We start from the raw sequence: 8,562 nt of genomic DNA on the forward strand, positions 1-8,562 counted from the left end.
TTATCAGATTCACTGTCACAGTATCCCAGTGCTTTTATCCAAGTAACTCTTATTTTAGTTAATGGCCCCAAAGTGCAAGAGTAGTGGTGCTAGCAATTTGGATATGCCAAAGAGAAGACATCAAGTGCTTCCTTTAAGTACAAGGTAAGTATGTATAGGAAAAAAAAAAAAAAAAAATATATATATATATATATATATATATATATATATATATATATATATATAGAGAGAGAGAGAGAGAGAGAGAGAGAGAGAGAGAGAGAGAGACTGAGGAGTTTGGGACTATCCTCAGTATCAGGCATCTAATGGGGGTCTTGGAACTTATCCCCTGAGATAAGAGAGTGAGGAGACTACTGTAGCCCTCATTTCTGCTTGCAAAGCACATTTTTCATCCTACTGCTGAGATACATTCTTCCTCCTATTAGCCGTATCTCACTGCATGGAAATTCTTTACTTATGGAAATTCTTTGTTTGCAGGTCTGTGAGTTCTTTCAAGGTTACAGCCTGTGTCTTACTGGACACTATCCCCAGTGCCAAGCAGAAAGCCTACACATAAGCTGGACTTCTGCATTGTTTGCCAGATTTCAGCAAATATATTTCACGCAGGATAGATGAGATCCATGAGATATTACTAAGCTCCTGGTTCAGAGTTGAGGACAGAGCAAGGCCAGTGATAAAGGCTGTTCACTTGGTGTCCTTGGACCTACAGAATAAGCATTTAATTCCAATAACAAAACAATTTCCCATGTAAAAGTCATAACTGTAACAATAAAAATAACAGCCATTTGTTGAACTCCAGTCTCTATTCTCAGATTTTATGACTATTAATTCATGTAATTCTCAGAACAAGCCTATTAGTTATGTTCTCCTATTATTCCCATTTTACAGATTCAAAACAAAACAAAACAGAGACACCGAGAAGTTGAGTCTTTGCCCATAGTCATACAGCTGGAAAGAACTGTATGCAAAATGTGACAGCAGAATTTGAGGCCGGGCAATTTCTGCAGTGCCCAGTTCCCTAATCACCTATGAGGTTGGTCAAGGGAAGTTTAATACTTATGGTATGATGTTTTATTGAGTTGTAGACTTGAAACATGTATGGTTTTGTGAACCAATGTCATCCCAACTAAAAACAAACAAATAAATAAATAAATGGAAAGAAAGAACTCAAAAAAGAAAAAAAAACACATAGTAGATAATAAAATAGACTTATTCCAATAATCTAAAGGTTGTTAGTGGAGTTGATAATGACAAGTTTTAAATTCTTATTTTTCACAATCATTAAGTACAGATATACCAACTTTCATTGATTATAATCATAATTAAATCTATGACATATATTATCCACTGTAAATAAATTACAGGTTTTACCTAAACATGCCCCATCTTTCCAAACCTATCTTATCTACCACTAGTTTTACAAATCTCCCATGCTCCACATTTACCAGCCCATTTGCTCCCCCTAGGCCCGCTGCCCTCAGTAGTGAGGCAGGCTGTCCACCTGCACGGCATAGCACGTCTCCACCTCCCTCAGGCTGTTCTCCAAACTGTCCATCAGATTTCTCATTGAGTCCAGGCCCATCTCTAAGGACAGACCCTATGTCTGACCTTATCTCAGTGGTCTTTGAGGTGACCACTGCAGTGCTCTTCTCCATCTACTGGGACCACTACTTGTCTAGCTCCTCTCGGTCCTTCTGAGCCAGCTCGTCATACTGGGCCCAGATGTCTGCCATGATCTTGCTGTTGTCCTGAGATTCAGGGGCATCCAACTCCACAGTCAATCCAGAGTTGGTAGTCTAATTTGTAGACCATTTACTTCCTCCTCGTGGTTCTTCATGAAGAGCAACTGCTCCTTGAGAGCCTCGATCTCTGTCTCCAGCTGTAACTGAGTGATTGGTGTTATCAGTGACCTTTCGGAGCCCATTAGTGTCACTCTCCACAGACTGGTGCATGGCCAGCTCCATCTCATACTTAACTCTGAAGTCATCAGCAGCAAGATGGGCATTGTCAGTCTGCAGAATAATGCAGGTATTGTCCACAGAACTTGCAAATATCCGAGCCCTCGGGTCCTTGATGGTCTTGAAATAATGCCCCCAGTCTCTGACCAGGTCCCTTCTTCTTCAGGTGTTCTTGGATTTCACTCTCCAGTCTCTGATTATCAGCCTCCAGGCTTCTCGCCCTCTCCAGATAGGAGGCCAGGTGGTCATTCAGGTATTTCATAGTATTCTTCTCGCTCTAGACATTCCCTATTATACCCGCTAGACCCCTGGCCATCCCCCTAGCCAGGCCCCGGACCCCAAGACACCCCCACACTGGTGGAGTGGGGCACAGAGATCGGGGAGCCGAAGCCCCTGGCACCTGCATAGACATTGGGTTGAGTTGCTGGCCAGCTGGCCCGGTGGCTGAGTTATACTGCACAGAGCTCAGGGTCTGGTAGTTTGTGGAGAAGCCAGAGGGGATGCTGAAGTTCATGTTCTTCAGCGAGGAAGGTGAGAAGCCTAGACTCAGGTTAAAGCAGTGAGTGCCAGGTCCGCGACTCAAGTTACTAGTATATGTCTTTTCTTTGGTTTGTTTAATTATTTTGTATAATTCCATTTCCTCCTGCTATTAACTTGGTAGCTATACATTCTCTTGTTATTATTTTTTACAATATGCAAAGATGACTTCTTGCAGTCTAAGACAAATAAGTATAACCTCTTCTCAGACAATGCAAAAACATTAGAACCCTTTAACTGCTTTTATCCTTATTTATTTCATTTTATTTTCCCATCAATGTATCCTTTTAACTCATTTGTAATATGTTAGCCCAACAAGGTAATATTATTATAGTTGTATATCAAAATTGAATAACTCTTTTATTTGATATTCTTAAATATGTCCTGTATCTTGAATTTCCATGTAGAACAATTTTCTTCTCCCATGTCATGCAGCTGGAAAGTATTTCCCCCTGTACGGGTATGTGGGTGCAAAACTTTCCTGCATTTACTGGAAAAAACCTTTTTTCAAGCTCATTTTTGAAAAATCATTTTTCAGTTTATAGAAACTTTTTGCAGGTGTTTTCCCAGCATTTTTAGTATATCGTTCCATTGTCTTCAGGCTTTCTTTCTTTCTTTTATCTGTTTTTTTCCTGTAGGGAAGTCAGCTATGTTTCATTGTTGTTGCTTTGGTGGTCTAAGTTTTTTTTTTTCTAGCTGGTTACATAATTCTTTCTCTGTCATTGTGCCTCCTAATATTTACTTCTTTATAATATTTACTAGAGGCCCGGTGCACAAAAATTTATGCACTCGGGGGGTAGGAGGGGTCCCTCAGCCAGGCCTGTGCCCTCTTGCAGTCTGGGAGCCCTCGGGAGATAACGACCTGCTGGCTTAGGCCTGCTCCCAGGTGGCAGAGGGCAGGCCCAATCCCTAGGTGCAGCCCCTGGTCGGGCTCAGAGCAGGGCCGATTGGGGAATTGGGGTGCCACCCCCTGTCATGCACAGAGCAGGGCGGATTGGGAGGTTGCGATGCCACCCTCAGTCATGCTCAGGGTAGGGCCTATTGGGGGGTTGGGGCACCGCCCCCTGTCACACTCAAGGCAGGGTCAATGGGGAGGTTGAGGCACCACCCCCTGTCACGTACAGAGCAGGGCCAATCAGGGGGTTGGGGCGCTGCCCCCTGTCAGGCGCAGAGCAGGGCCCATCAGGGGGGTTGGGGCTCCATACCCTGTCACGCACAGAGCAGGGCCCATCAGGAGGTTGGGGAGCTCCCCCCTGTCATGCACAGAGCAGGGACGATCATGGGGTTGAGGAGCTCCCCCCTGTCACTCACAGAGTAGGGCCGATAGGGGAGTTGGGGCATTGCCCCCTGTCACACACAGAGCAGGGCGGATCACGGGGTTGGGGCGCCGCCCTCTATCACCCACAGAGCAGGGCCGATCAAGGGGTTGGGGCGCCGCCACTCTCACACTCAGGGCAGGGCCGATGGGGAGGTTATGGCTCTACCCCGTCACACACAGAGCAGGGCCAATCAGGGGGTTGGGGCGCCGCCCCCTGTCACACAGAGAGCCGTAGGGCGATCATGGGGTTGGGGAGCTCCCCCTATCAGGCACAGAGCAGGGCTGATCAGTGGGTTGGGGCGCCTTCCCCTGTCACAAACAGAGCAGGGCGGATAGGGAGGTTGTGGCCCCGCCCCCTGTCACACACAGAGCTGCAGGGCGATCAGGGGGTTTGGGCACTGCCCCCTGTCACACTGATCCCGGTGCTGGGAGGCCTTGCGGGAGGCATATTACCCTTTTACTATATAGGATAGAGGCCTGGTGCACAGGCTGGGGCTGGCTGGTTTGCCCTGAAGGGTGTCCTGGATCAGGGTGATGGTCCCCCTGGGGTGCCTGGCCAGTCTGGGTGAGGGGTTGAGGGCTGTTTTCAGGCTGGGACTGAAGCTCCCAACTGCTCTTTTTTCTCTTTTTTTTTTTTATTCTAGGCCAGCTTTAGCTTTGAGGCTTGACTCCAGCTCTTCGGCCTCTGCTGCTGAAAGCAGGTTTCTGGCCTTTGTTTACCTTCTGTATTTGAAACAATGTTGCAATCCTGCTGGCTGAAGCCCGGCGGACTAAAGCAGGTTTCTGGGCTTTGTTTAGCTTCTATATTTGTAACATAGTTGCTTAGAGTTGCAGCTCAGAGGCTGGCAGCAGCAGGTGGGGAACATTGGAGTCCTCCGTCACTGAAGCAAGCAAGCCTCATGTTCACTTTAAGCTGCCTGGCTGCCGGCCGCCATCTTGGCTGGCAGTTAATTTGCATATTGCCCTGATTAGCCAATGGGAAGGGTAGCAGTTGTATGCTAATTACCATGTTTCTCTTTTATTAGATAGGATATTCCTTAGTGTGGTTTTCTTTATATTTATCCAGCTTGGGTTCACAGATTTTTTTTAAAGAAAATATCATTCATTGTTACTTCAAATATCGCTTCTCACTTATTATCTTTCTCTTGTTTTTTTTGTGTTTTTTTTTTTGGAGGGGGGGTGGGACTCTATTAATATATGAGTTTTGAACTTCTCAATTGTTCCCCTATGTCTCTTACATTGTTTCCTCTCCATGTTTTTCAATCTTTTCCTCTTTTCATGCTTCATTCTATATATACTATTTTTATGTTTATCTTCCAGTTCACTAATTCTCTCTTCAATGTGTCTAGCCTCATGATAAGTCTGTCCACTGGGTTCCTGATTTTAGTTATATATTTATTTGTTCTAGAATGTCCATTTTGTATCTTTTCATAGTATATTGTTGGGGTCCAGCCCCAGCAGGTCCAGGGGTTCCCAAAGGTGTGGAAGGAGTCGGCAAAGAAGGAAGGACATGGCTTTCAGTTGATTAGCATAGGTTCTGTAGCCAGGTTCTATTCTTTATTGTCCTGTTACATCTGTATTTATACCAGTTGATTTTAATCCTATCCATTCTATTCTAAAGATTAGGATGTTTGTTATTCTAGTTCTGTTGAGTTTAATCCTGTCTAGGTTAATTTCTGTGTTCCATTATAAGGGCTATTCCAAGGTCACTGCTCTACTGATAAGCTACAAGGAAGTGACTGAAGGAGATTATCCTACCCAGTAAAGGTTATGTCCTCCCAGACCCGCTGCTTGCCTTCCCTGGGACTGCCCTGTGTCGGTGAGTCTCCAGGGGTATAGGCTTTGGTGCTTTCCCTGGTGGGAAGACCCCTAGGGATGTGGGCCCAACAAGTCCCAACTTTATTGCCAACAGTCTTAGCCCAAGTTCTTCATAAGTAGTACATGGTATTTCTGTAACACTAGGGGGTTTCACTAATTTATTCTCTTCCTTAGTCCTGTTAATCCCTAACTCCAGGGAAAAAATCCTCACCTGGGGAAACAACCTTTCTCAGAGAGGTGACCTTGGTTAAAACACATAGCGCTAAGAAGCGAAGCAAACGTATTAAGAACAGTATGCCGTATATGTCAGGTACCTTGAAACATATGCTGTGCAGATGTTTCTTCCCTGCAGCGACTGTGTCAAGCAGCAAGGATGGACCGGCTTCTGGCAGTATATTATTATCTGTTAAAGTTGTCTTCTTATCTCAGCTACATTTTTCATATGTAATTTAAAATCCATCCATGTGTGAAAAGCTTCATTTTTAAGATACCTGATGAGTTCCTTATACTGTTTGTTGCTTCTTTTGATTTTCCAATACACTGTCTTGATTTTTTTCCCTGCTAAAAATCCTGTTTATTCTGCAAGTGAGGTTCAGAAATGTGGGGGCACAGGTGTGTGTGTGTGGGGGGGGAACTGAGGAGGCCTCGCGCCCCACTACCCGGGGGCAGTGCCTCGGCTTCCCAGCACAGCAGGACAAACACAGGGAGAGAGGGGGACAAGCGGCTCCTAACCTCTCCCCAGGGCTGCGGCTAATCTCTCAATACCAGCCCGGCCTTCTCTTGTTAGGCACCTCCTTGCCTCGCAGCGCTCCACAGTCACAGGGGCGAACTAGAAGCTGGCCCCGGCCCCCAGTCAGGAGGATCAGGCTGTCTTACAGCTTCTCCACGTGATTCCCTGAGTAGCCGTAATGATTTCCATTCATCATTTTATCTTTTTTTTTTTATTGCTTAAAGTATTACAAAGGGTATTACATATGTGTCCATTTTTCCCCCCGCCCTAGACAGTCCCCTAGCCTCCCCTATCCCCCAGTATCTTATGTCCATTGGTTATGCTTATATGCATGCATACAAGTCCTTTGGTTGATCTCTTACCCCCCTACCTCCTGCACCCACCCTCCCCGGCCTTCCCACTGCTGTTTGACAATCTGTTTGAGGCAGCTCTGCCTCTGTATCTATTATTGTTCAAACGTTTATAATGGTCTCTATTATCCATGAATGAGTGAGATCATGTGGTATTTTTCCTTCATTGACTGGCTTATTTCACTTAGCATAATGCTCTCCAGTTCCATCCATGACGTTGCAAATGGTAAGAGTTCCTTCCTTTTTAGAGCAGCATAGTATTCCATCGTGTAGATGTACCACTGTTTTCTAATCCATTCATCTACAGATGGGCACTTAGGCTGTTTCCAGATCTTAGCTATGGTGAATTGTGCTGCTATGAACATAGGGGTGCATATATCCTTTCTGATTGGTGTTGCTGGTTTCTTGGGATATATTCCTAGAAGTGGGATCACAGGGTCAAATGGGAGTTCCATTTTCAGTTTTTTGAGGAAACTCCATACTGTCTTCCATAGTGGCTGCACCAGTCTGCATTCCCACCAGCAGTGCACAAGTGTTCCTTTTTCTCCACATCCTCTCCAGCACTTGTCGTTTGTTGATTTGTTGATGATAGCCAGTCTGACAGGTGTGAGATGGTACCTCATTGTTGTTTTGATTTGCATCTCTCGGATGATTATTGACTTTGAGCATGTTTTCATATGTCTCTTGGCTTTCTGGATGTCCTCTTTTGAAAGGTGTCTATTTAGGTCCTTTGCCCATTTTTTGATTGGATTGTTTATCTTCCTTTTGTTAAGTTGTATGAGTTCCCTATAAATTTTGGAGATTAGGCCCTTATCAGATATGTCATTGGCAAATATGTTTTCCCACACAGTGGGTTTTCTCATTGTTTTGTTGATGGTTTCTTTTGCTGTGCAGAAGCTTTTTATTTTGATGTAGTCCCATTTGTTCATTTTTTCTTTAGTTTCACATGCCCTAGGAGCTGTATCAGTGAAGAAATTGCTTCGGCATATATCTGAGATTTTGTTGCCTTTGGATTCTTCTAGAATTTTTATGGTTACCTGTCGTACATTTAAGTCCTTTATCCATTTTGAATTTATTTTTGTGAATGGTGTAAGTTGGTGGTCTAGTTTCATTTTCTTGCATATGTCTGTCCAATTTTCCCAACACCATTTATTGAAGAGACTATCTTGGCTCCATTGTATGTTCTTGCCTCCTTTGTCAAATATTAATTGAGCATATTGGTTCGGGCCGATTTCTGGGCTCTCTATTCTATTCCATTGATCTATATGCCTATTCTTGTGCCAGTACCAGGCAGTTTTGAGAACAGTGGCTTTGTAATACAACTTGATATCTGGTATTGAGATCCCACCTACTTTGTTCTTTTCAGGAGTGCTGCAGCTATTCGGGGTCTTTTTTTATTCCAGATGAATTTTTGGAGAGTTCGTTCTAGATCTCTGAAGTATGCCGTTGGTATTTTAATGGGAAGTGCGTTGAATTTATAGATTGCTTTGGGTAGTATGGACATTTTAATGATGTTGATTCTACCAATCCATGAACACGGTATGTTCTTCCATCTGTTTATGTCTTCCTCTATGTCTTTTTTCAACGTCCTGTAGTTTTCTGAGTAGAGGTCTTTTACCTCTTTAGTTAAGTTTATTCCTAGGTAGCTTAATTTTTTCGGTTCAATAGTAAACGGGATTGTTTTTATAATCTCTCTTTCTGAAAGTTCACTATTGGTGTATAGAAATGCCTCAGATTTCTTGGGGTTAATTTTGTATCCTGCTACATTGCCAAATTCATGTATTAAGTCTAGTAGCTTTTTGATGGAATCTCTAGGGTTTTGTATGTATAATATCATGTCGTCTGCAAATA

At 44.0% G+C, this 8,562-nt stretch overlaps 1 pseudogene; it reads right to left on the bottom strand.

The window, feature by feature from the left end:
- Positions 1-324: 324 nt before the first annotated feature.
- Positions 325-3,247, bottom strand: LOC132226217 (keratin, type I cytoskeletal 18-like; annotated as a pseudogene).
- Positions 3,248-8,562: the final 5,315 nt, after the last annotated feature.

This window comes from Myotis daubentonii, chromosome 2 (assembly GCF_963259705.1).
Source record: "Myotis daubentonii chromosome 2, mMyoDau2.1, whole genome shotgun sequence".
Classification (NCBI taxonomy): Eukaryota; Metazoa; Chordata; class Mammalia; order Chiroptera; family Vespertilionidae; genus Myotis; species Myotis daubentonii.